Consider the following 13,894-nt stretch of genomic DNA (forward strand, 5'->3'; position numbering starts at 1 on the left):
ACATCAGCTGCTGTCTTTGGTTGTACAAAAATAAGGTCTAGACAATAAGAACACTTTTCTGCATCGGTCCCATTGATGTTTGTCCCTGCAGTTGGGAAGCACTTTTTCAATAAGAAACTGCCTTTTGTTATTGGGCAAAACTGCTTGTCATCCAGAAACCCATGAGTTCAACACTGAAGGCATTGAAATGGTCTACTTGCCCCAAATACAAGGTCTGTAATTCAGCCTCTACATCAGGATATCATAAGGGCCTATAATGGTCATTACACATAGTATTCTATCAAAATATTTGTCAATGCTATGAAAGAGAACTCTGATAGAGAGAACATCATGAAAGTCTGAAGGGTTATACTACTGAAGATACCATCTTTGTTATAGAAAAAGCTGTAAAGGCCATCAAGCCTGAATCAAATTCCTACTGGACAAAACTGTGTCTTGATATTGTATAAGACTTCAGAGGATTTTCAACATAGCCAACCAAGGAAACCTTAAGAGATTGTGAATATGATTTCAGGATATGGATCTTGGAGAAATTCAAGCAAGAGCTAGTAGACACAATATGAGAAGAATTAACAGAAGATAACTTGAGGGAGATGAATGCTTCCAAACAAGTACACAGTGATGACAGAGACAGAGAAGAAGCAGTGACAGAAAACAAATTGACACTAGACAATCTGGCAAAAGGATCTGATTACTCAAGACTGCTTTTGATTTTTTTATGGCATTGACCCTCTATGATATGGTCACTGAAACTAAAACAAATGGTGAAGAAGGATTGGTACTATACAGAAACATTTTTAGATAAATGAAAAAATAACAAAATACAGAAATTTTGATGTATCTCTACAAAATTATACCAAGTGTGCAAAACTCTCCTACTTTCCCTTCCACCTTCTCCACCTCTTCTGCCTCTGCCACACCAGAGATACAATAGTAAGACCAATTCCTAGTCATCCTCCTTCTCCTCAACCTATTCAATGTGAAGATAACAAGGATAAAGACCTTTATGATGATCCAGCTTCACTTAGTAATAGTAATTATCATGCCATAGTGTTTATGTATGTATATCAGTGTCTTCATACTAAAGTCTAATAACTGTAATATAAAAACTGTATGAAATCTTTTGTCATCATCATCTCATTATCATGATCATTATCATCATAACCTAAGCAAAGACTCATCATGTAGAACATCATGTACAATATTTGTATTGAAGTAAATAGCCAAACCTACCTGTACAGAGGCATAATGTGAAAGGTATTTAATATAAAATTAATGTGTTAAGTTTTTTTACTGTTTTATACCTTTATATTCAAGAAACTATATTATCATATAGCATGCCTCTCTCTTAATTCAACAAGCTGTGATCATTGCAGATATTTTTTTTAAAATGTAACATTTCCAATACTATATTGTGAATATAAATGCAATTCTGTATGCTATAAAATTTTTATAACAATTTAGTCATTAGTGTATAGGCTAAACTACTATGAAGCAATTATATCAGCTAGACTTAGATACCATAAAGTAATCATATTGTTGCTGTTTCATTATCAATGTATAAAGTTATACCTGTATGTAAATATGAGTTTATTTTTCACATTTCTTCTTTGTTTTTAAGTCTTGTGTTGGTAAAACATCTGCAGTGTTTTGTATCATAACAAAATTCCATTTCCACATTTTCTCAAATATGCTGTATCAAATTGTATCATATAAGACAATATCGATAGTATAGACAGACAATTCATCTTGTAAAGATAAATACAGTACAGCACTGCAAATGTATTTTCTCTTTCATATAATTTTCTTAATAACATTTTATTTTTTTATATCTCACTTTCTTGTAAAAAAAAAAAAAATATATATATATATATATATATATATATATATATATATATATATATATTACCAAGTGTTGATGTTATTGGCAAGGCTTCCAGTCAACAATAGGCTATGTGTAGCTAAGTTTTTTTAGGAATCAAAAGTTACATATGGACATTTAACTGTGCAGGGGGATTGGTGCCCCTAATCACCATGTTTTTCAAATATCAATTGTATAATGTTACTTTTCTATAAGTAAGTGATGAGGACCTTGAAAGTTTCAATAATTATATTAATGACTAGAGGCCTGGTGCATGAAATTCATGCATGGGTATGTGTGTATGTCCCTCAGCCCATCCTGAACTCTCTCCAATTTGGGACCACTTGAGGGATGTCTGACTGCCTGGGAACAGGCCTAAATGGGCAGTTGGACATTCCTCTCACAATCCAGGACTGCTGGCTCCCAACCACTTGCCTGCCTGCCTGCCTGATTGCCATGTACCACTTCTGCCTGCCAGGTGATCACCCCTTAAACACTCCCCTACCAGCCTGATCAATGCCTAACTGCTCTCCCTGTTGGCCTAGTCATCCCTAACTGCCCTCCCCTGCCAGCATGATTGCCCCTAACTGCCATCCCTTGCGAGCCAGGCCGCCCCTAACTGCCCTTCCCTACAGGCCTGGTCCCTCCCAACTGCCCTCGTCTGCTGGCCTGGTCATCCCCAGATGCCCTCCCCTGCAGGGCCACCCCCCCCCAACTGCCCTACCCTGCAGGCCTGGGTCCCTCCAACTGTCCTTCCTTGCAGGCCTTGTCACCCCCAACTCCCCTCCTCTGCCAACCCTGTCACCCTTAACTGCCCTTTCCTGCAGGGCTGATTACCCTGAACTTCCCTCCCTTTCAGGGCTGGTCCCTCCCAACTGCCCTCCCCTGTTAGCCTGATCATCCGCAACTGTCCTCTGCTACTGATAATCTTATGGTGGCTATCTTGTGTTCTCATGGGGGAGGCCATCTTTGACCACCTGAGGGTGCCACCTTGTGTGTTGGAGTGATGGTCAATTTGCATATTAACTCTTTATTAGATAGTATAATTTTTCCTAGGAGTCCTATCTTAGAAATCATAATGATGAGACTGTCTTCTCTAGGATTTCCAATTAGGGTTTAGTAAAAAAATATTTTCTTCAAATAAAAAATTACTTTCCACAGCTAAAGATGATTCTACACATCCTTCTATTTGCATCTGAAAATATATATATTCAATTGTGTTACTCTCATAAGGATGACACTTAACAATTATATGTGTTTTTTCTGAGTCATAGTATCATACTTTAAGCATTAGTGAAATTAAAATTTACACATCCACACACACCTTGGCACACAATCACACATAAATCTTTTGAGGGTTATTTGTTTTTTCTGAAGTTTGAATCCAATAATTTTTACTTCACTCACTGTTATGTTAGCATTGTTTATTTTCCTCTTCAGCAATGAGATCATTAGCCCATTTGTGATCTTCAGTCTTCATGTTACAAAAAACAAAAACAAAAATAAAGGTTAATGTTTGAAGAAGTCTTTGAAGGTTCAGAGATACCATTCTGATGTCCGGATTTATGTTGATACATAGATATTAAGATAATTTCCTAACTTCCAAGTTAGACTTTGTCTTCTTAATATCACTTTTGGCTTTTTAGCTATAAAGTTTTTTTTCCAGTCTTGTAAGATAAAGTTTTGTTGGCTTGTTATTAACTAAATAAAAAATGGAATTATAAAGCATTAAACAATACACACTGTTGTATTTCAAGAGATTGTTTCATGTATACATTGCAAAATTCCATTTCCACATTTTCTCAAATATGCTGATGTGATATTATATCCAAAGATATTTATTTCTCAACTGAAATGTTGGCACTATAGTGCTGTCAAATTATATCCATGTAAAGAGACTAGTCAAAATTTTAAGATGTATATACTTTTTTGGCATAAAATGAGAAACACTTTGTCAAATTTCTAAATTTAGTGATGTTTGATAGAAATAGACTGATTTATGTCAGGTATCTGAGTTCCAGAGTTCTATTTCTGATAAAAAAAAAATCCAATGCAGCCCTAAGTATGCCATTAAAACTGTCTGAGTTTCAATTTTTTAATCTAAAGATTATATAATATAATAACTTTCCAACCTTTCTCCCAGATTTTTTTTAATTTAAATGAGATGACTATTATGAAAAACTTTATAGTATTCAAGATATAGCTATTCAATAAGCCATAATGTACCTCCTGATCATTTCAGCTTTGTTTAAGGGCAGATATATTTTTTTTTTTTTGCATTCTCAATAATTGTCCACATCACTGAGTGCAAGTGCCATAATTGGTGCTGAAGTTGTGGTTGGTAAAGATTCTGAAACTGAATTTAGCTGGACATGGCTTCATTGTTTTTTCCAAAATAAATTTGATATTTCCAGGAAAACTTGGAGTGAGAAAACAAAAGAAATATATTGGTCAGAAAATATCTGAAGCAGAGGAAACACAGGATACATGAGAAATAAATAGTAGGGCCTTGGAAAAGATGCTCTCTGGAATATTCGCACTTTATAAAATGCTTTTTTTTAACCATACACTTCCCCAAGCATACCTACCACCTCACACAAAAGCACTACCCTTAGGAAATTATTGTATCAAGTATCTTGTGATGACAGCTATATATATACTGATGAGGAAAACAATCGTTAGGCTAAATATAGTGAGGGTACGTAACCATTTAACTCTGAATTTTTCAGATCATTTCAGTTTATCTCACTTCAACAAGATTCATAAATCACTTTTGTTGTGATACATACAATGTTAGTTATTAATTTAAAAAATGATTAAAACAGAGTTCCCACCCTTTAGAAATTTGGAAGACCTGATCACATTAAAATTTGAGTGGGATACATTTCAAGAAACCACAGTACAAGTAAGAATCAAGAGGGCAAATATCCACTTTAAAAACCAAAGGCAAGGAAGTCAATAAAACTATATATATATATATATATATGTATATGTATAATATATATATTGCGTGAGCAGCATTGGGGTGGATCAGCAGGGGCCTCTGCACCTGAACTGGGGGAGGGCCTGATCAGCAGTGGCTGAGGCTGCTTCAAGGGCCAGAGAGGGAGGCAGGGCCTGGACTGGTAGTGGCCATGGCTGCTGTGGGTACTGGGGAGTGAGGTAGGGTCGGACATGCAACTTGAGGGTGGGTGGCACTGCGTGATTTTGAATCACATGCTGGGCTCCTAGTATTTTATAAGTGCCATATTTACTATAATTTAATTATTCTGTGAGAACTTAATACTAATAGAGAGAGAGAAAATTATCTGTATATCTTATATATGATGCCTTATAAATGACTTGCTGGGATGATAGAGAATCAGTAAACCTAGAGAGAAATTCTCCATAAAGTTTCCATCACTTTGAGGGGAAAAAGTAATTAAGATAGGTGGGGGAAAAAAATCAGTTCATCTATTACTCTTATTAAACTGTGGCCATACTGATTATCTAGAAGAGAAGAGTTAATCTCAATATTGTCAACCTTAAGTATTATTAAAATTAAAGACTCTGGAAGGTTTTATGAACATAAATGCTTGATAGCAAGAATCATTAAGTTGTGAGAAAGTGGGCATAAGCATATATCCATAGAAAAGCCAAGTGAAATATGAAAAAGAATCCTACATAATAAAACATTAATATGCAAATTAACCATCACTCTGCTACAGCCATAAACCACACCCACCAGCCACGCCCAGCAGACAATCAGAGTGAGTATGCAAATGAACTCAACCAAGATGGCTATGGCCACAGAGAACAGGAGGGAGGTTTGGGTTTCCCAGGCAATGGAAGAAGCCAAGCTTTCCACCTGCTCTTGCTGGCCTAGGCCTCCACTCAAGGCTGCAAAGTTTCAATTATAGAAGGTAAACAAATCCAAACAGAAATGGTGGCAGCCACAGAGCTGGAGAGAGCAGGCTAGGGTTGCCCCTGGCAATGAAGGAAGCAAAGATTTCTGCACACCCTGGCTGACCCAGGTCTCTGCTTAAGGCTACAAGTTTCAATTATAGAAGGTACATAAGTCCCAATAGAAGTGGATGCCGGCCATGGAGTGAGCAGGAAGCTTTTGATTTGATCTGATTTTGGAACATGCATTGTAAGTGGTTTGTGTATATTCGTGGACACACCTGGGCCTGCCTATGCTTTTCACTTTGACAGATTAAAAGCTACTCTTAGTGCTGAACCACCCACTCGCACAACCAGCTGGAACTTTAACTATGCCTTTAATAATCAAAGCAATTTTTGTTGTTATATCCACAGAAACACTCATTTATGTGTATCTAGATTGGAATTGATGGCATCATTTGAACCATATATTTATTGGTGTTTTAGGTGGTGAATGGGTGTGTATCAGAAGTCTTAAGGAAAAACAAACAAACAAACAGAAAAATAGGTCACTGGCTTGGCCAGTGTGGCTCAATGCTTGGGCATCAACCCATGAACCAAGAGGTCACCCATTAGATTCCAAGTCAGGGAATATGCCTGGGTTGTGGGCTCCATTCTTGTTAGTGCGTTTGCAGGAGGCAGCCAATCAATGTTTCTCTCTTTCTCTTCCTCTCCCTCCCTTTCTCTGAAATCAATAAAACATATATTAAAAATATACCATATATGTCACTGATATTCAGTAACAAGCACTAGAAGTAAATATATTTCTCTGACTCCATCTTAATGTCTACTATTCTACACACAGTAATAATTTATAAGTCCTTAGCTTGAACCCCATTACAGAAAGCTCATTATTATATGAATTTGTTTCCAATAATACCCCTATATTTGAATGCAAGGTACACCCTCCATAAATCAAGAGAGTAACAAAAACTCTCAACTAATGGAATGTTCACTTTTGTATCATTCAAGTTTTGTTCAGAAAGAAGAGTTTATATATTTTAAATATAAAGCTTATTTAAAAAGGATATTTGTCCTTAAAGAATGGTGGAAGCTGGTTAAACAGCATATGTTCACATGTTAATTCCATGTCTGTTGAAATCTGCAGGGGAGAGGAGATATTATAGAAGTGTAGTAGGATAGTAAAAATAAACCAGAAACTGCAGGAATAAACAGAAACTCACAATGATACACTGAAATCCGCATGAGTACCTCGCTCACAGCCTTGAAATTTTCAATTTTTATATAGATTTTCCTTTAGGACAAGTTGATGTTTCTCATCACAGAACTGCACACACACCTGGCCTAGGAGCAAGAGAACCTGAAGGAGTTCCCATGGGGAACTGAAGGAGCTGCTGCTCCATGCCAACAAGGTAAGTTAGCACATAAGAAATAGCAACCATGAAATGCAACAGCACTTTCTATCCTGAATTGATTTCCTGTGCCTTCAAATTCTGTGAAAAATATTTTGGGGGTCCAAATACACCCTGAACTATGCAAGAAAGGGGATTCTGAAAGAGTTCTAATTTAGCCAAGTGACACAATACAAATCCACCACACTTGTACTTCATGTTAAAGAAAAAGAGGAAAATAATATGAAACTAAGCAGATATAATTACATTTTCATTTTGTCCTTTTTGATCAGTGTACATTTGGATCAATATACATTCAGATAGTGCCTTATATTCAGTTGTGGGAAATTTTAAGTTCAGAAGATATTTGTGTCATAAGTGTTCTGAAAGATCATTTACTATGCTCATTTGATTATTCAATGACCACTACAATACAATGGTGACATAATCACCCAATCCCTGCTTAAGCATCTTCAGTAGGGGAAACTTACTACCTCACTTTTGGACTAAGATAATACTTTTAAAATTCTTTCTTATTTTAAATACTAGAGGCCCAGTGCATGAAATTCATGCACAGGGTTGTGTGTCTTTCAGCCCAGCCTGCACCCTCTCCAATCTGGGACCCCTCGAGGGATGTCCGACTGTCCGATGGCATGGTTCCCCACAACTGGGGCAGTCAGACATCCCTCTCATAATCCAGGACTGCTGGCTCCCAACTGCTCACCTGCCTGACTGCCTGATTGCTCCTAACCGCTTCTGCTTGCCTGCCTGCCTGCCTGATCGATGCCTAATTGCTCCCCTGTTGATCCAATTGCCCCTAACTGACCTTCCCTGACAGCCTTGTCACCCCTTACTGTCCTCCCCTGCAGTCCTGGTCACACCCATCTGACCTCCCCTGTTGTCCTGATCACCCCTAACTGCTCTCCCTTGCCAGCCTGGTCATCCCTATAACTGCCCTCCCTTGACAGGTGGTCACCCCTAACTGTCCTCCCTTGCAGGACTGGTCATCCTTAACTGCCTTCCCCTGACAGGTCCTCCCCTACAGGCCTGGTTGCCTTCAACTGACCTTCCCTGCTGCCCTGTTCGCCACCAATTGCCCTCTCTTGCCAGCCTGATTGCCCCTAACTTCCCTCCCTTGCCAGCCTGGTTACCCCTAACTGCCCTCCCTTGACAGGTGGTCACCCCTAACTGCCCTCCCCTGTTGGCCTAGTTGCCCGTAACTGCCCTCCTCTGCAGGCCTGATCACCCCCAAGTACCCTACCCTGCAGGTCTGGTTCCCCGCAACTGCCCTCTTCTGCAGGCCTGGCCTCCCCACCTTTCCTCCTCTGCAAGCCTGGTCCCCCTCAGCTGTCCTCTCCTACAGGCCTGATTGTTCCCAACAGCCCTCCCCTGCTGGCCTGCTCTCTCCCAACTGTCCTCCCCTGCTGGCCATCTTGTGGTGGCCATCTTGTGTCCACATGGGGGTGGCCATCTTTGACCAAATGGGGACAGCCATCTTGTATTTTGGAATAATTGTCAATTTGCATATTACTCTTTTATTAGATAGGATGAGTTCATCACTATTCATCTTCCACTTTTAAGCCTACATATGCCTTCTGCAGTCTTAAAAAATAAATGTGTGTTTTTTTTTGTTTTTTTTTTGGCTTCCATACAATATATTTTCAAGTATTAAAAATAGTTTTAGGATTCTTCAAATCTCCATTGTAAGCATCCATAATTTTTTGAAATATTTTTATATCACTTGGTTAATATTATGTGGTCATCATCATAAGGTCAGGTTCTCTTATTTTCTCTGTCTTTCACAATTTTCTCTTCATGGGTGTATCCTCTGAGGCCCTAGTCCCTAAGGCATCCCAGAAAAAAATCATCAGTTGTTTGGCTTTCCATTTCTCAATTTAGTTGGGTTCACATGAAATCATCTTTACAATTTTGCCATCATTTCAAAGAGGAAGGCAATGTGATACAACAGAATGTAGATTTTGGAATTCTGATTTTGAAATTTAATGTTTATGTGGTTATTTTAAAATATTTTTAAATTAATATTTTAGAGAGAGGAGAGAAGGATAAAGAGAGAAAAATATTGATATGAAAATGAAAAATCAACTGGCTGCCTCCTACATGTCCCCTCCCAGAGCTTAAGCCCAAAACCCAGGTATGTGCTCTGACTGAGAATTAAACTGGCAACATTTCTGTGCATGGGATGATGCCCAACCAACTGAGCCACACCAGCCAGGGTAGGTTATGTGATCTTAAATAAAGCACTAATTTACATGTCTTAGTTTCTTCAAATTGGGAATACTCTTATCTACTCACCAGGAGTATTGTGAAAAATAAATGAGATCAGATATCGATGCACCTGGCATGGGCCCTTGAATAAGGTCAACACCCAAAACAATTGTGCATTAACAGTAACACATAGAATTAATGTAACATATTAGAGAAAATCCTTCCACGTTAAAAAAATAATAATAATAATTTAAATAAGGCTTGTCCTTTACTGGACCAAAATTTGATTCTATGTTATTTATAGTGAGGAAGAGATTTCTAAAATATGTACTGGTGTATTAAAAACTATTTACTAAACACCTACTACATTAAGGCCACCTCCATAAAACATGAGCTATAAATAGAACAGAGAAAATGAATAAATTATATTTTTACCTTTGCAAAGTTTATGTTCTACTGAATAAACTATCGAGGGGCAGGAGACTATAGGCAATAAACAAATAAATTGCCCTAACTAGTTTGACTCAGTGGATAGTGTCAGCCTGCGGACTCAAGGGTCCCAGAATTGAATCCGATCAAGAATATGTATCTTGGTAGTGGGCATATCCTCAGTGGGGAGTGTGAAGGAGGCAGCTGATAGATGTTTCTCTATCATTGATGTTTCTAACAATCTACCTCTCTCCCTTCCTCTGTAAAAAATCAATAAAATATATTTTAAAAAAACAATAATAAATAAATAAGTAAATAAATGTAAAAAACAATGTAGAGTGTGGTTTGTTATAGAGAAATCAAAACAGTTTAATGTAAGATAGTAACTAGGCAGCAGAAATAGGAAATCTATCTTAGATATAATAGTCAAAGAAGACTATTTACAGGTGGTGATAATTGAGTGAAACCTGAAGAATTGAAAGGAGCTGTCTAGTAAAATGTATCATGAGCTAGAGGACAATAGGGACCAGACTTGCAGGGCTTTACAGGTTGAGTTAATTATTAAAAACTAGAGGCCCAGTGCACAAATTCATGCACAGGTGGGGTCCCTCAGCTTGGCCTGTGATCAGGGCCAACTGGGGCCATCTCGCCCAGTCCCAATTGACACTGATTGGGGCAGGCTGGCCAGGGAGAGGGACCAGCTGGAGATAGGAACAGTGGGAGGTTTGCTGGCCTTAGGAAGTTGGCTGTGGGAGCACACTGACCACCAAGGGTCAGCTCCTGCATTGAACATCTGCCCCCAGGTGGTCAGTATGCATCATTGCAGCCATTTGCAGGTCATTCAGTCAACTGGTAATAATGGCCCCTTAGGCTTTTACACATATACTAGAGGCCTGGTGCATGAAATTTGTGCATGAGGGGGTGTCCCTCAGCCTAGCCTGTACCCTCTCAATCTGGGACCTCTTGAGGAATGACTTTCTGCCCTCTCACAATCCAGGACTACTGGCTCCCAACTGCTTGCCTGCCTACCTTTCTGATTTTCCCTAACTGCTTCTGCCTGCCAGGCTTATCACCCCCTAACCACTCCCCTGTTAGGTTGATTGTTGCCTAACTGCTCCCCTGCCAACTGGTTTGCCCTTAACTACCCTCCCCTGCAGGCCTAGTCACCCCTAACTGCCCTCCCATGCAGACCTGGAACCTACAACTGCTCTCCCCTGAAGGCCTGGATCCCTCCCAACTTCCCTTCCCTGAAGGCCTGATTGCCCCCAACTTCCCTCCTCTGCCAGCCTAATCACCCCTAACTGCCCTTCCCTGAAGTCTTGATCACCCCCAACTGCCCTGCCTTGAAGGACTGGTCCCTCCCAACTTCCCTGCCCTGCTAGCCATCTTGTGGTGGCCATCTTGTGTCCACATGGGGGCAGGATCTTTGACCACATGGGGGCAGCCATCTTGTCTGTTGGAATGATGGTCAATCTGCATATTACTCTTTTATTAGATAGGATAGAGTCCTGGTGCATGGGTTGGGGCCAGCTGGTTTGCCCTGAAGGATGTCCCAGATCAGGATGGGGGTTCTTTTAGGGCATGGGGTGACCTGGGTGAGGGGCCTGTGGTGGTTTTCAGGCCAACTATGCTCCCTGGCTACCCAAGCGGAGGCCCTGGTATATAGAGTTTATTTATCTTCTACAATTGAAACTGTAACCTTTAGTGGAGGCCTGGGCCTGCCAGGGTATGTGGAAATCTTGGCTTTCTCCATTGCAGGGGGGTAGAAGGGGACAACCCTAGCATCCTGCTCTTCCAGCTCCGTGGCTGCTGCCATTTCTGTTGGAATTTATTTACCTTCTATAATTGAAACTTTGTAGCCTTGAGTGGAGGCCTAGGCCAGCAAAGGCAGGCGGAAAGCTTGGCTTCCTCCATTGCCAGGGAAACCCAAGCCTTCCTCCTGCTCTCTGTGGCCATAGCCATCTTGGTTTGGTTTATTTGCATATTCACTCCTGATTGGCTGCTGGGCATGGCTTGTGGGTGTATCAGAGTGGTAGTTAGTTTGCATAGTGTTCTTTTATTAGATGGGATATAGATAGATAGTCAACTGATCTTTGACAAAGGAGCAGGGAAAACACACGGGAGCAATGTTGGTCTTCAACAATAATGCTGAAACAACTGGATGTCTACTTTCAAAAGAATTAATCTAAGAGAAGGTACCCTGTTTCCCCGAAAATAAGACAGTGTCTTATATTAATTTTTTCTCCCAAAGTTGTGCTAGGTCTTATTTTCAGGGAATGTCTTATCTTTCCATGTGCTAGGTCTTATTTTCGGAGGATGTCTTATTTTCAGGGAAACGGTAATTTTCATAATAATTAACTCAAAAATGAATAACAGACTTAAATGTAAAACACAAAAGTGTAAAACTCATAGAAGATAACAGAAAAAAATCTAGATAGCCTTGGGTTTGATGATGACTTTTTAGATACTATATCAAAGGAATGAGACATGAAAGAAATAATAGATAAGCTGGACTTCATTAAATTAAAATCTTATGTCTGCAAAAGACAATGTAAAGAGAATGGGAAGACATAACAACAAATTGGGAGCAAATATTTGCAAAAGACACAACTAATATAGGATGTTATCCAAAATATGTAAAAATCAGTTATAATCCAATAAAAATGGCCCAAAGACTTTAATAAATACCATATATACATATGGAGAGACAGAGAGAAATGTGACAAATAAGCATCTCAAAAGAAGACCCACATCATGTCATCAAGGAAATTAAAATAAAAACAATAATGAGATACCACAGCCTACCTATTGGAATGGCCAATATCTGGAACACTGACAATACTAAATGCTGATGAGTATGTAGAGCATCAAGAACTTTCATTCATTCCTAGTAGGAATGCAAAATTATACAACTTCTTTTAAAGACAATTGGATAGTTTCTTACAAAACTAAACATATACTTAATATAGTATCCAGCAATCATGTTCCTTGGTATTCACCCAAAGGTGTTGAAAACTTATGTCCACAGAACAACCTGCACATGGATGTTTATAGTAGCTTTATTCGTAGTTGCCAAAACTTGGAAGCAACCAAGGTATCTTTCAGTAGGTGAAAAATTAAACATACTTTAGTATATCCAGACAGTAGAAAATTGCTCAGTGCTTAAAATAACTGAGCTATATCAAGGCATGAAAAGACATGGAGAAAATGTAAACACAAATTAGTAAGTAAAGGAAGCTAATCTGAAAAGTCTATATACTATATAATTCCAACAACATGACATTCTAAAAAAATCAAGACTACAGATACAGTATAAAGTTCAGTGATGGCCAGGGGTTGAGGGCTGAGAGAAGAATAAATAAGCAGCACACAGAGGGAATTTAGGGCAGTGAAAATGCTCTGTTTAGATCCATAATTCATTATATATTATACATTTACCCAAATGCATAGAATGAACAGCACCAAGAGTGAACCATAATGTAAACTATAGACTTTTGATAATTATGATGTATCAATGTAGGTTCATCAGTTATAACAAATGCACCATTCTGGTGAGTGATGTTGATAATGGGGGAGGCTACACATATGTGGGAACTTGGGGCATATGGCAAACTTCTGTAACTTCCCCTCAATTTTGCCATAAATCTAAAAATAGTCTTAATAACAATAATCCTATATAATAATAGCCTAACATGTTAAGTGTCTTGACTGTTCCTTCAACTGTTCAACTGGTTGCTATGACACACTCTAACCACCAGGGGGAAGATGCTCTGACTGGTAGGTTAGCTTGCTTCTGGGGAGCACCAATGGGTACTGGGCAACATGAGCCAGACACACCTTGGAATTTTCCCCTCAATCCTTCTCTGGCCCTGATCCTGCACAGGTGGGTTCCCTGAGCCTGGCCTGGGCCCTCTCACAATCTGGGACCTCTCAGGGGATGTCAGAGAGCCGGTTTCTACCCATTCCTCACAGGCCATGGTTTCTAGTTAATAATAAAAGAAAGTCTCGTGTGTTTCAAAGGTCAGTGTGCTCTAGAGCAGTGGTCGGCAAACTCATTAGTCAATAGAGCCATATATCAACAGTACAACGATTGAAATTTCTTTTG

The sequence above is a fragment of the Pipistrellus kuhlii genome, unplaced genomic scaffold (assembly GCF_014108245.1).
Source record: "Pipistrellus kuhlii isolate mPipKuh1 unplaced genomic scaffold, mPipKuh1.p scaffold_m20_p_19, whole genome shotgun sequence".
In the NCBI taxonomy this organism is placed as follows: Eukaryota; Metazoa; Chordata; class Mammalia; order Chiroptera; family Vespertilionidae; genus Pipistrellus; species Pipistrellus kuhlii.